The sequence below is a fragment of the Sceloporus occidentalis genome, unplaced genomic scaffold, assembly GCF_023333645.1.
Source record: "Sceloporus occidentalis isolate IW3139 unplaced genomic scaffold, rSceOcc1.0.p SCAF_2, whole genome shotgun sequence".
Classification (NCBI taxonomy): domain Eukaryota; kingdom Metazoa; phylum Chordata; class Lepidosauria; order Squamata; family Phrynosomatidae; genus Sceloporus; species Sceloporus occidentalis.
In genome coordinates, this window is record NW_028316982.1 from 273975345 (window position 1) to 273988552 (window position 13208).

General features: G+C 48.0%; 1 protein-coding gene across 2 annotated transcripts in view; it reads right to left on the reverse strand.

Annotated features, from left to right (window-relative positions):
* NUMA1 (nuclear mitotic apparatus protein 1) overlaps positions 1-13192 on the reverse strand; it is a 95623-nt gene extending 82431 nt beyond the window's left edge. The window contains exons 1-2 of one of the 2 annotated variants that reach the window (XM_089513190.1): positions 12921-13192; positions 11179-11257 (exon numbers count right to left, since the gene is read on the reverse strand). The gene's annotated coding sequence lies outside the window, so the exon portion shown is untranslated. The remainder of the gene's footprint in view (positions 1-11178; positions 11258-12920) is intronic. The other variant, XM_089513191.1, reaches the window with a different exon arrangement.
* Between the last annotated feature and the right edge of the window lie 16 nt (positions 13193-13208).

Here is a 13208-nt window from a genome sequence, read left to right on the forward strand (position 1 = left end):
GAATCTCTTTTCCTGTAGCTTGCATCCATTGTTCCGGGTCCTGTTCTCTGGAGCAGCAGAAAACAAGCTTGCTCCCTCCTCAATATGACATCCCTTCAAATATTTAAACAGGGCTATCATATCACCTCTTAACCTTCTTTTCTCCAGGCTAAACATCCCCAGCTCCCTAAGTCGTTCCTCATAGGGCATGGTTTCCAGACCCTTCACCATTTTTGTCGCCCTCCTTTGGACACATGGCTCCAGTTTCTCAATGTCCTTTTTGAATTGTGGCGCCCAGAACTGGACACAGTATTCTAGGTGGGGCCTGACCAAAGCAGAATAGAGTGGCACTATTACTTCTCTTGATCTAGACACTATACTTCTATTGATGCAGCCTAAAATTGCATTGGCCTTTTTAGCTGCCGCATCACACTGTTGACTCATGTTCAACTTGTGGTCTACTTGGACTCCTAGATCCCTTTCACACGTAGTTTCATTCAGCCAGGTGTCACCCATCCTATATCTGTGCATTTTATCTTTCCGCCCTAAGTGCAATACCTTACATTTCTCTGTGTTGAATTTCATTTTGTTAGCTTTGGCCCAGCTTTCTAGTCTATTCAGGTCATTTTGAATCTTGATCCTGTCCTCTGGAGGATTAGCTATTCCCCCTAATTTGGTGTCATCTGCAAATTTGATAAGTATGCTTCCAATTCTGTCATCCAGGTCATTGATAAAGATGTTGAATAGCCCTGGGCCCAGGACAGAGCCCTGTGGGACCCCACTGGTCACTTCTCTCCAGGATGAAAGGGAGCCATTGTTGAGCACCCTTTGGGTTCGGCCGGTCAACCAATTACAGACCCATTTAACAGTTCCTTTGTCTAGCCCACATTTTACAAGCTTGTTTGCAAGAATGTCATGGGAAACCTTGTCAAAGGCCTTACTGAAATCAAGATATACTATATCCACAGCATTCCCTTCATCTACCAAGATGGTCATTTTATCAAAGAAGGAGATTAGGTTTGTCTGGCATGACTTGTTTCTCTGAAACCCATGTTGACTTTTTGTGATGATGGCATTGCCTTCTAGATGTTCACAGACTCTCTGTTTAATGATCTGCTCCAGAATCTTTCCTAGAACTGATGTCAGACTAACTGGACGATCATTGTTGGGATCCTCTTTTTTCCCCTTTTTGAAGATGGGGACAACGTTTGCCCTCCTCCAGTCTGCTGGGATCTCTCCTGTTCTCCAGGAGTTTTCAAATATGATTGCCAATGGCTCCGATATTACTTTTGCCAGTTCTTTTAGTACCCTTGGATGTAGTTCATCTGGTCCCGGAGACTTAAATTCATTTAGATTAACAAGGTGTTCCTCTACTATCTCTTTACTTATTCTGTGCTGAAATTCCCCTATTCTGTCCTCTGCTCCATTATCCTCAGGTTGAGCCCCTTTTCCTTTTCTGAGAAGACGGAGGCAAAGAAGGTGTTGAGTAATTCTGCCTTTTCTCTCTCTTCTGTTAGCATTTTCCCACCTTCTCCATACAGTGGCCCTACCATTTCCTTCTTCTTCCTTTTGCTGCGGACATATCCAAAAAAGCCCTTTTTGTTGTTCTTAACCTCTCTAGCAAGCCTGAGTTCATTCTGCGCTTTAGCTTTTCTGACTTTACCCCAAAACATGCCTGCTATTTCTTTGAATTCCTTTTTCGTGATTTCCCCCTTTTTCCATTTCTTTTACATCTTCCGTTTCAAACTTAGCTCAGTTGAAAGTTCCTTAGTCATCCATCCTGGTTTCTTGAGACACCTCCCGTTTTTCTTTCTCACTGGAACTGTTTGAGATTGTGCCTTCAGTATCTCCCTTTTGAGAAAGTCCCATCCGTCCTGAACTCCTTTATCTTTTAGTATTTCTGACCATGGAATCGCCCTCAATACTTCTCTAAGTTTACTGAAATCCGCTCTCCTAAAGTCTAGGATGCGTGTCTGACTCTGCCTGGCTTCTCCTTTCCACTGTATTACAAACTCCAGGAGAACATGGTCACTTCCACCTAATGATCCCACCACTTGCACCCCATTAACCAAGTCATCCTTGTTGGTTAGGATCAGATCTAAAATAGCTGACCCCTCTAATGCTGGCATGGACACAATCCCCTCCTGCCCCTTGCGCAGCAGCAGGAATACGCAGCTGCGCAGTTGCGGAGCTGCGGAGTCCCCAAAAATGCAGTCCGTGGGCAGCCTCCCCGGGCCGGTGCGCAGCTGCGCACCTCTAACAACCCAGGGAGAGCCGCCCGGCAGCAGACGCAGCTCCTGGCAAAGGTCGGGTGGCAAAGGGAGGCGTGACAGAGGAGGAGACCAAGCAAGCTGGGTTTTGAGCGTGCCGCTGCCCCGACACGCCCCTCACTCCGCCTTCCCCCCAGGTGTCCCCAATTCAGCTCACCAGAGCCGCCGTGGAGTTGCAAAAGAAGCAGGGAGTCCCCAAAAATGCAGTCTGTGGGCGGCCTCCCCGGGCCGGTGCGCAGCTGCGCACCTCTAACAACCCAGGGAGAGCCGCCCGGCAGCAGACGCAGCTCCTGGCAAAGGTCCGGTGGCAAAGGGAGGCGTGACAGAGGAGGAGACCAAGCAAGCTGGGTTTTGAGCGTGCCGCTGCCCCGACACGCCCCTCGCTCCGCCTTCCCCCCAGGTGTCCCGAATTCAGCTCACCAGAGCCGCCGTGGAGTTGCAAAAGAAGCAGGGAGTCCCCAAAAATGCAGTCCGTGGGCGGCCTCCCCGGGCCGGTGCGCAGCTGCGCACCTCTAACAACCCAGGGAGAGCCGCCCGGCAGCAGACGCAGCTCCTGGCAAAGGTCGGGTGGCAAAGGGAGGCGTGACAGAGGAGGAGACCAAGCAAGCTGGGTTTTGAGCGTGCCGCTGCCCCGACACGCCCCTCGCTCCGCCTTCCCCCCAGGTGTCCCGAATTCAGCTCACCAGAGCCGCCGTGGAGTTGCAAAAGAAGCAGGGAGTCCCCAAAAATGCAGTCCGTGGGCGGCCTCCCCGGGCCGGTGCGCAGCTGCGCACCTCTAACAACCCAGGGAGAGCCGCCCGGCAGCAGACGCAGCTCCTGGCAAAGGTCCGGTGGCAAAGGAAGGTTGTTGTATGCCTTCAAGTCACTTTTGACTTACAACAAGTAAAGGTGAACCAACTGTGTGGTTTTCTGTGGCTGAGATAGTGTGACTTGCCAAAGGTCACCCGGTGGGTTTCCATGGCCAAGTGGGAATTGAACCCTGGTCTCCAGAATCATAGTCCAACACTCAAACCACTACACCACGCCGACTGCTAAGAAATCCAAGACTATTAAACAGCAGCATCTTAAAGGAGTAGTTAATACTCCAGAGGACAGGATCAAGATTCAAAATGATCTGAACAGACTAGAAAACTGGGCCAAAGCTAACAAAATGAAATTCAACACGGAGAAATGTAAGGTACTGCACTTAGGGCGGAAAAATGAAAAGCACAGATATAGGATTATGGGGGACACCTGGCTGAATGAGAGACTTACACTTGTGAACGGGATCTAGGAGTCCAAGTAGACCACAAGTTGAACATGAGTCAACAGTGCAACGCAGCAGCAAACAAAGCCAATGCAATTTTAGGCTGCATCAATAAAAGTATAGTGTCTAGATCAAGAGAAGCATAGTGACACTCTATTCTGCTTTGGTCAGGCCTCCCCTGGAATAATATTGTGTCCAGTTCTGGGCACCACAATTCAAAAAGGACATTGAGAAACTGGAGCCATGTGTCCAAAGGAGGGTGAGTAAAATGGTGAAAGGTCTGGAAACCATGAAGCCCTATGAGGAAGGACTCAGGGATTTGGGGATGTTTAGCCTGGAGAAGAGAAGGTTAAGAGGTGCTATGATAGCCCTGTTTAAATATTTGAAAGGATGTCATATTGAGGAGGGAGGAAACTTGTTTTTTGCTGCTCCAGAGAACAGGACCCAATGGAGCAATGGATCCAAGCTGCAGGAAAAGAGATTCCAGCTCAACATTAGGAGGAACTGCCTGACAGTGAGGGCTGTCCGACAGTGGGACACACTCCTTCCTCGGAGTGTAGTGGAGTCTCCTTCCTTAGAGGTCTTTAAATAGAGTCTGGATGGCCATCTGTCAATGGGGATGCCTTGATTGAGTTACTGCATGGCAGAAGAAGGGGGTTGGATGGTCTCTTCCAACTCTAGGATTCTAGATGGGAATGCTCTATTATTTAAACTGCATTAGATTTCCAAGTCAAAAAGTTGAGACAGTGAATCAAAAACTGTTTACAAAAGCTCACCCTGGGTATCTTTTGGCTTTTCAATTGAATATGATGAATTAGAGGGTATGGAATTAAATTGGACAGCTGTAAGCAATGGATTTAAATTTGGACAACTGTAAGCAGATTTAACTGAGTGAACTACAGCTTTTGGTGCTGGGCAGGCTATATAAAACTTTTAAGTATTTGAAGGGATGCCATTATTGAGGATAGATCAAGCTTGTTTTCTGCTGCTCCAGAGAATATAAGACGTGACGCAACAGGTTCAAACTACAGGAGAAGAGATTCCACCTCAACATTAGGAAGAACTTCCTGACAGTAAGAGTGGAAAATACTCCCTTGGAGTGTGGTGGAGTCTCCTTTGGAGGCTGTTTCCAAGAGAGACTGGATAGTCCTCTGTCACTGAGAGTTCCTGCATGGCAGAAGGGGCTTGTAATGGAGGGCCCTTGGGGTCTCTTCCAACTCTAGGATTCTATGGTACCCACCTACAAAATAAGAGCTCAGAACCATCATGTTCCTACTAAGAGCATTAACAGCACTGGATGCAATCCCCTTTCCTCCTATCTCAGCTTCCGCCTTGCAGCACATAGAAAATACCTCCTTCATGTAAACATAGACTGCGATAGAGCTGGAAGAGGGAAGGGATCCAATTCCTAAATGCAAGCCAGGATGAAACGTTTAAGAGCTGACTGTATGCTAGGATGGGGGAAAATGCCAAAAAGTTCTTCAGCATGTTATGTTTTTAGGGCTTGGACGTCTTCCAGCCATGGATTCAGCAACCAGCGCTCCTGCATATACAAGGCAAAGGCTCTCCATCACTCCCTTTAGAGGAATGCTGCTGGTGAGACTTTAATACTTCTGCTTCAGAAAAGTCTTTCAGCAACTGGACGTCTCTTTGAAGCCACCATCCACTGACCGACCAGTCAAACCTCCTGTCTGTTGCCCTTTAGATCCCTTCAATTCTCAAATCCTCCCTCAAGCCCTACTTTGGAGGTTCACAGAATGTCATCAAATCCTAGCGTTGGAAGAGACCCCAAGGGCCCTCCAGTCTGACCCCCTTCTTCTGCCAGGCAGGAACTCTCCATCAAAGCATCCCCTCCAGCCTCTGGGTGATTTCCAGGCCCTGCAATGCCCTCTCTGCAGCTGCCAGGTTCCTCCAGGCTCTTTGTTGCTTCTTTACCCAGTCCTATCTGCCCCTTCCACCTTTGCCAGTAGTATTCCTTCTGGGCAGTACATTGAAACAATTGAGAAGATATCATTTGCATTCATGTTCCATGTAGCATCTGCTGCCACCTGATATTACAGGATGCCCTAGGAATGAAATGCCTCACAAGAAAGTTTACAAGAAAACAACAGAAAACCAAAAAAGGCTTAGGACAGCTATTAAAGAAAATCAAAGAGGAAAGTGCTAAAGTTGGCTTAAATGTTGAACATTAAGAAAACAAAAACAACAAACACAGAACACTGACATGAATTCATTCTAGATGAGGAGGAAATCAAAACAGTCAAAGATTTCCCAGACCTCAGAGCAAACGTTGTTCAGAAAACAGAAGACTGGGAATGGGAAGGGCAGCAATGAAAGAACTGGAGAAGCTCCTAAAGAGTAAAGACATTCAACTCAGCACAAAAATTAGACCCGTCCAAGCCATGCTATTCCCTATTACTATGGATGGATGCAAGAGCTGGACAGTGAAGAAAGCAGACAGGAAGGAAGAAGCTCAAGTGATCTGAGATGTGGGGCTGGAGAAGAGTGCTGAAAATACTGCAGGCGGCCAAAAAGGCCAACAAATGGGTCCTGGAGCAGATCAAGCTGGAAATCTCCCTGCAAGGCTGTTATCCTTTGGCCACGTCAAGAGAAGCAAGGCAGACAAGACAATAATGCTGAGGAAGGTAAAGGGCAATAGAAAGAGAGGAAGAGCGCACGCCAGATGGTCAGGTTCAAGCATGGAGGCCACAGGCCTGAGCAAAGCGGTTGAGGACAGGGGTCTTGGAGATGTCGCTTTGAGCAGAGATTGACGTCAAGGCAGTTAACAACAGCAGCAAGGCTTACTTTAAAATCACTTGATCACTAAAGGGATCTTGACTGATTTTCCATGTCATGTCACATAGAAAATAAATAAATCACCCCACAGTAAAGTCAAAGGCTTTCATGGCCGGCATCCATAGTCTTTTGTGGGTTTTTGGGGCAGACAAGTCTCCATAGGGACCCCAAACGCAGCGTGCAAACAAGGATCAAGGAACACGAGAGACACTGCAGACTGGGCCAGCCAGAAAAAACCGCAGGAGCAGAACATGCCACAGACCATCCTGGGCATAAAACACTGCTTGAGAACACCAAAGTCCTGGACCATGCCAACCACTCCCATGTCAGGATGCACAGGGAAGCCAGTGAGATCCACAAACACCTGGGCAATTTCAACCGGAAAGAAGACTTTGGCTCCCAGTCCTGAGGAATAGCAAAATCAGGACTCGGCAAATGCCAATGGGAAACCACTCATCAGAAGAGCCAGGGGCTTTCCCAGCAGATCATGCTCCCCAATTAGCAGACGCTCATCCTCCTCTTTTGCATGAGCCTCCCAGAACAAGACACAGGCAAATCCCTCCTGCGTTCCCAGGCTCACACAGGAGATACACAGACCCACTTTTTCCAGCCAAAGCATTCTCTGAAGATGCCAGATGCCACAGATGCTGCGGGCAAAACGTCAGGAAGAAACTTTTCTGCAACATGGCATTCACAGAGTGCCCTGAAAAACCCACAAAAACCTACAAATCAGCCCCCGCTTTTAACCACCCGCTCACCTATTTATTCTATGCCCACAGCAGCACAGACCAAGGCTGAAAGCGGGGTGACTAGCTGCCAGGGGCTGGGATGAGGCACAAGGAGAGATCTTTTTTCTCCTAACAGTACCAGAACTAGAATGCTTTTGAAAAAGGCTCAGCCTGTTTAAAAGAACCCGAAGGAGGGGAATGTTGTGGAATGGGGAGGCGGGAGGCCGTTTGGCAATGGAAAGCTCTTGTGGGCTATTCCTCTCTCTGTTCTACTCCATTTCTCTAGGAGTCAGTAAAAATCAGGGGGAAGAGAGGAACCGCGGCGCTTTCATTTTAAAGGGAACATGGCAGCAGGCGCAAAGGGAGCTACTGGGAGGAAGGGACCGCTTCATTTATTCATTAGGTTTAGATCCTGCATTCCTCCCAATAATAATAATAATAATAATAATAATAATAATAATAATAATAGACCCTACAACTCTCAGACTGAACTGTATTTCACTGTTTACGGACGGTGGGCTTCTCCTCTGGAGGCCTTTCAGCAGGGCTTGGATGGGCATCTTCCAGGAGTGCTTCTGTTGCGTACTCCTCCTTCAAGGCGGAATGGGGTTGGACTGAGCCTCGCAGCCCCTTCCAAATCTTCCCAATTTTAGCATACATCAGATGCACCTGATCTCTAAATGGGTTTATGCCAAAACATGCCTCCCTCCAATCCATCTGCCTTGGTCCAGGCCTCAGAGGGAGAGAAGAACCACTGGACCTCATCCCCTTTCCCTCCACCATTCCCTTCTCCTTTTGTGTCGTGTCTTTTAGATTGTCAGCCTGAGGGCAGGGAACTGTCGGGTTAAATATAAATACCGAAATAAATAAATAAATAAATATCAGTTAGTCTCAAAGGTGGTGTGCTACATCTCTCACGTCCCTCTAACCCACTTTTACTTCTTATATAGTTATGGTAGTTATCAGTTTTGCATGTTTGCACTTTCTGATTCCCACATCCCACGTCCCCAAAGCATGTCCATAAACCTCTGCCAACTGCAGCATCACTGCTGGGCAAGTGGGCAGCAGCCCACAAAACCTTGTGCCAAACAAAACCTTGACTCTTTAAAATGCTACGAAACGTTTATCTTAACTATGCTTTTTAGCAGAGGTGAATTTGCATGACTCTCCAGAGGTAGGACTACAACTCCCAGCATCCCTCACCAGAACAGCTGATGAAGAATGCTGGGTGCTGCAGTTCAGCAACATCTGATGCCCATCTCTGCTTTGTAAGGTGACATACAGTATATACTTGTGTATAAGGGCAAGTTTTAGGGCCAAAATCATGATTTGACCCGTGGATAAGTCAAGGGTCAAACTCAGGGGCATGTAACAAGGAATCTAAATGGGGGAAGAAAACGGCCACTTTGCTCCCTCCTTCTCCCTCTCTGGACCTCTCCCAAGGGTCACAGTCTGGCCAGGCCAAATGTGGACCCAAACCTCCCATTTCTCTCTTTTCCCTCCCTTCCCCACAACTTTCCCAAAGCTCACGGAGCAGTATAGAAGTCGACCTAGGATTTTGGAGCCCATCTTGGGGCTTCAGTTTTCCGACTTATAGACAAGTATATCCAGCCTGTCCCACAGAGAGCATGCAATGTAGATGGAGGGATGGGGGCATTCCCAGGTATGGTTCAGAAAGGGCCAAAGGCTTAGTGGAAGAGGAGGCTTTTGAGAGGCAGCTGGAAGGAGGAGGAGTTCTTCTGGAAGAGATTTCTGGGCCTCAGGAACAGCAAGGGCTCAGCAGCCCCAAAGGCCAAGGATCCCGAGCGGCCGCCCAGTCGGTCGGTCAGTCCAGGCCTGGCTGCGAGGCCAAGCGGTCACTGAGGCCCCAAAGGAATGAGGAGCAAGGGCTTCAGGCTGGCTATGGGCTCCCAGAGGGGAAAGGAATCCACAAAACAAATGGACTCATCAACACACATTCCTCCACATTTCTCAATAAGCCTAAATTAAGCTGCTTGGGAAATTGCTGGAACCCTTCCAACTCCAAAATAAGATGATGCTCGGTGTATCCACACACCAGAAGTAAAACAGTTTGACACCACCTGAACTGCCCTGGAGAATCCTGGGTTCTGTAGTTTGATGAGGCGATCCCGACACAATCCGCCCCACGCTCTCAGGACGTCTGGAAAGAGCCGACTGGAGGACTCCAAACCAGGCTCACAACAACTTCTTACAGAGCCTTCACCGCCGCAGCCCCCAGATTGTGGCACCCCCTTAGATGCCTCCAAGAAGGCACTCAAGACGGATCTCTTCCGGAGGGCCTACCCACCTGATCTATTATAAGAGACCTTAAATACTCCGCTTCTGATCTGATTGTATGAATGTTAGTTGACGATCTGTTATTTTAGTGAATTAATAGTAATGCCATTGTTTTAACAATTGTATTTTATATGGAATTGTTTTATTGCTATAATCCCGCCTCCATCCGCAGGGAGAGGCGGGAAATATTAATTATTAATATTATTATTATTACACCTCTTAACATATCAAACAGGGCTATCATATCACCTCTTAACCTTCTCTTAGCCTGGAGAAGAGAAGGTTCAGAGGCGATATGATAGCCCTGTTTAAGTATTTGAAGGGATGTCACATTGAGGAAGGAGCAAGCTTGTTTTCTGCTGCTCCAGAGAGTAAGAAACAATGGAGCAATGGATGCAAAGTACAGTAAAAGAGATTCCACCTCAACGTTAGGAGGAACACTCCTTCCTTGGAGATTTTGGTGGAAGAGAGGCTGGATGGCCATCTGTCTCTGGGGATGCTTTGATGGAGAGTTCCTGCATGGCAGAAGAAGGGGGTTGGACTGGATCAGGGCCCTTCTTGGGGTCTCTTCCAACTCTAGGATTCTATGAGGCACCAGAGCTTGACAGAACAGGCTGAACACCTCACCAAACTACAAATCCCAGGATTCTGTCAGATGCTGTCACAGCAGTGAAAGCGGTTGCCTTAATTCTGTGCTGTAGAAACATCCCTGGAAAGGCACCAATTGCAAAAGACGTGGCTGTTCTATGAACACTTGCTTCACTTTGATCAGAACTTGATTTTTAAACAAGGCCAAGCAAGCCGCCTTCTCCACAGACGCAGACGGCCCCATTTCAAAGCGGACGACGGCAGAAGAAGAAAAGCCCTCTTCGGCCAGCAGTCTGGCAGCAGCAGCAGCAGCACAGTCTCCGTATCCTCCCTTCGCACCCCATCTCATAAGAAACAGGAGAAGAGCTTTCCTTCCCAACCGGCTTTTAGGGACTGAGGGCAAGGCTCCTGACAGCATGGCCTTCTTCTCCATTTTATCTCGTTACATGGAATCTCTTTTAAATTGCTTAACACTCCAAATAGTTTGATGACATTTTAAGAATATCTATTTGTTAAATAAATGTCTAATTTTTAAAAAATGTAAGCCCTTCTGATAGTCTTTTGGCCAAAGAGCCAGGTAGAAATAAAGTAATAATAATAATAATAATAAATGTATTTATTGTATTCATATCCCAGTTTTCTCCCAATCCAGGAACAACCATTAAAAAAGGCTTTTTACTGCCGGGGGGGGGGGGGGGCAGACCCCAAGTTAAAACACAACTAAACAAACATTGTATTTTTAGAAAAAGCACAAGTTAAAAATGCAGTAAAAAAGGGTTTCAAAGGCAGCCTGAAAAGACAAGTGACACACAACAGCTGCCTATGGAAAACCAGGACTCGTCAGGATGGAGCCATGGCAGTTCAAGTGGTGTCAAACTGGATTATTGCTGCAGTGAGGACGCAACCTTAGGGGAGTCTTTGGATTAAGAGGCCATTTCCATCCGAATCAATCTCATCGTTTCCATTATTTCATACAAAATATACTGCAGAAACAATCCAATTTGGGACCGCTTTGTCTGCCGTGGCTCAGGGCAAAGGAATCCTGGGAACTGTCCTTTCATGAAACAGTTCACCTTCTCTGTCAGAGAGCTCTGGTGCCACGATAAACTACAATTCCCAGGGCTCCCTAGCACTGGCCCAGGGCAGTTAAAGCCCTCTCAAACTGGTGTGCTTTGCACTGACTGAAGTCTTTTAGCTGAGTTTTGTGCAGCAATGCAGCAGTTCAGAGCTTGAGTCTGTGGAGACCTGAATTCAAATCTTGGCTCGGTCTTACCTCACCACAGACTCCGAGGAGTAAAACAGGAGCAAGACAGCGGTGTCCGGGGCGTTTTAGGGCAGGCGCAGAATAACACCTAGGAGGGAAATGTCAGAAAGAGAACGGATTACACTCCCAAAGACCTTTTTCTGGGGGAAATGGGTTGCAGTATATTCGTTTTTTCCTTTTAGAATGGTGAATAAAACACACTCGTCCCTCAACATTCGCTGGGGCTATTAGGGGCACAGGACCCTCGCGAACGCGGAAAGACCACCCATAACAAAAACACTATGGTTTTACTGGAGGGAACACCTCTCTAGGAAGCTCTAGGTCCTCCAGGGCAACTCTGTGGTCAACATCCGACAGACATGGACCATAGAATTGCTCCGGAGGAGCTACAAAGGCCCAGCGGAGGCTTCTCTCTAGGAATAATCTCTGGGTCCTTCAGGGTGACCTTTGGTTAAAGTTGGCCATAGAGTTGAGCTGGAGGACCTAGATATCCCTAGAGAGAACGTATTAACAAAGTCCGCCAACAGTCAAAGCCGCAAAAGGGGAGGGAGGAGTGTAGTTCAAATGATATGTTGTTGTGTGTACACAGCCACACTTTGTGGCTAAAGGCTGCGTAGCAAGTAAGCTTTCGGCCGTCTCACATCCATCCCTGCAGTTCCTTTCTGCTCAAATGGCGCCTCAACAAGTGAGGAAAACAATAAAATAACCTCTAAGGTAAAAAAAGAGGAAAATAGGATGAGGATGATGATGATAGTTATTTACTTCTTCAGAGCGGCTTCCAAAGCAGAACCAGCTCTCTGTGGAGAAAAACATCTCTAGGAACTCCTGAGGGAAAAAGGGGAAAGAAGGGCGATTCGGTGGCCTTTCAGCCACATTTTTCAGCCTGAGAGAAACTTTCAACCTACCGGAGGCCATTGTTTTCAGGCTGGACCACATTTTCCAGAGACAATTCGGGTCAATGATCCTCCCTGACCCTGAGGCAAGCTCTTCAGCTAAAAGCCTACTTCCAGCCTCCCTCCTGAGGCAGGGTTTTCTGAGGATAAAAACTCTGCCACTCTCCTGAGGTAAATGTTTCAGATCAAAGTACATTTTTGTTCTGGGGATAAATTTTCAACCAGAGCCTGAGGGATCATTTCGGCCGCTTTCCTGAGGTGAATTTGGAGGCCTGAGGTAAAATTTCCGCCTCCCTTTACGGCCTGAAGTAAACATTTGGCCACTTTCCAAAGGTAAATTTTTATGGCCTGAAATAAAATTTCAGCTGCTTTCCTGAAGTAAATGTTGAGACCTGAGGTAAAATTTTCAACCACTTCCTTGAGGTAAATTTTGAAACTGAGGTAACATTTCTGCCTCCCTCCTGAGCTAAATTTTTACGGCCTGAGGTAAAATTTTGGCTGCTTTCCAGAGGTAAATGTTTATGGCCTGAGATAAAGTTTTGGGCGCTTTCCTGAGGTAAAATGTCTGCCTCTCTTCTGAGGTAAATTAGGCCGCTTTCCTGAGGTGTTTTTTTTAACGGCCTGAAATAAGGTTTGGGCTGCTTTCTGGGTAAAATTCCCGCCTCCCTTCTGAGGTAAATTTTTTCAACTTGAGGTAAAACTTTGGCCGTTTCCTGAGGTAATATTTTACGGCCCGAGGTAAAGTTTGGGCCGCGATCCTGAGGTAATTTTTTTACGGCCTGAGGTAAAATTTCGAGGGCTTTCCCGAGGCAAACCGAGGTGACTTTTGCCCGCTCTTCCCCTCCGTGAGACGCGCACCTGGGAGCCGCTGAGGCAGGCCGAGGCCTGGCGGATTCCGGGCCCGCTTCCTCCTCTTCCTCCTCCTCCCGATACTGCGCTTTGGGGCCTAGTCGAGGCCTCCTCCTCCTCCTCCTCCTCCTCGGCCGCGGCTTTGCGGCGGATTCAAACGCCTGCCCCCCCGGGGCGCCCCCTCCCGATTGGCTCCCGTCCGGCGACGCGTCAGCCTCGTCTCGCGGAGGTTCGGGCGGCGATGGCGCCCGGAGTCGGATTCGGTGGCGCAGCGGAGGCGGAGGACTACGCTTCCCG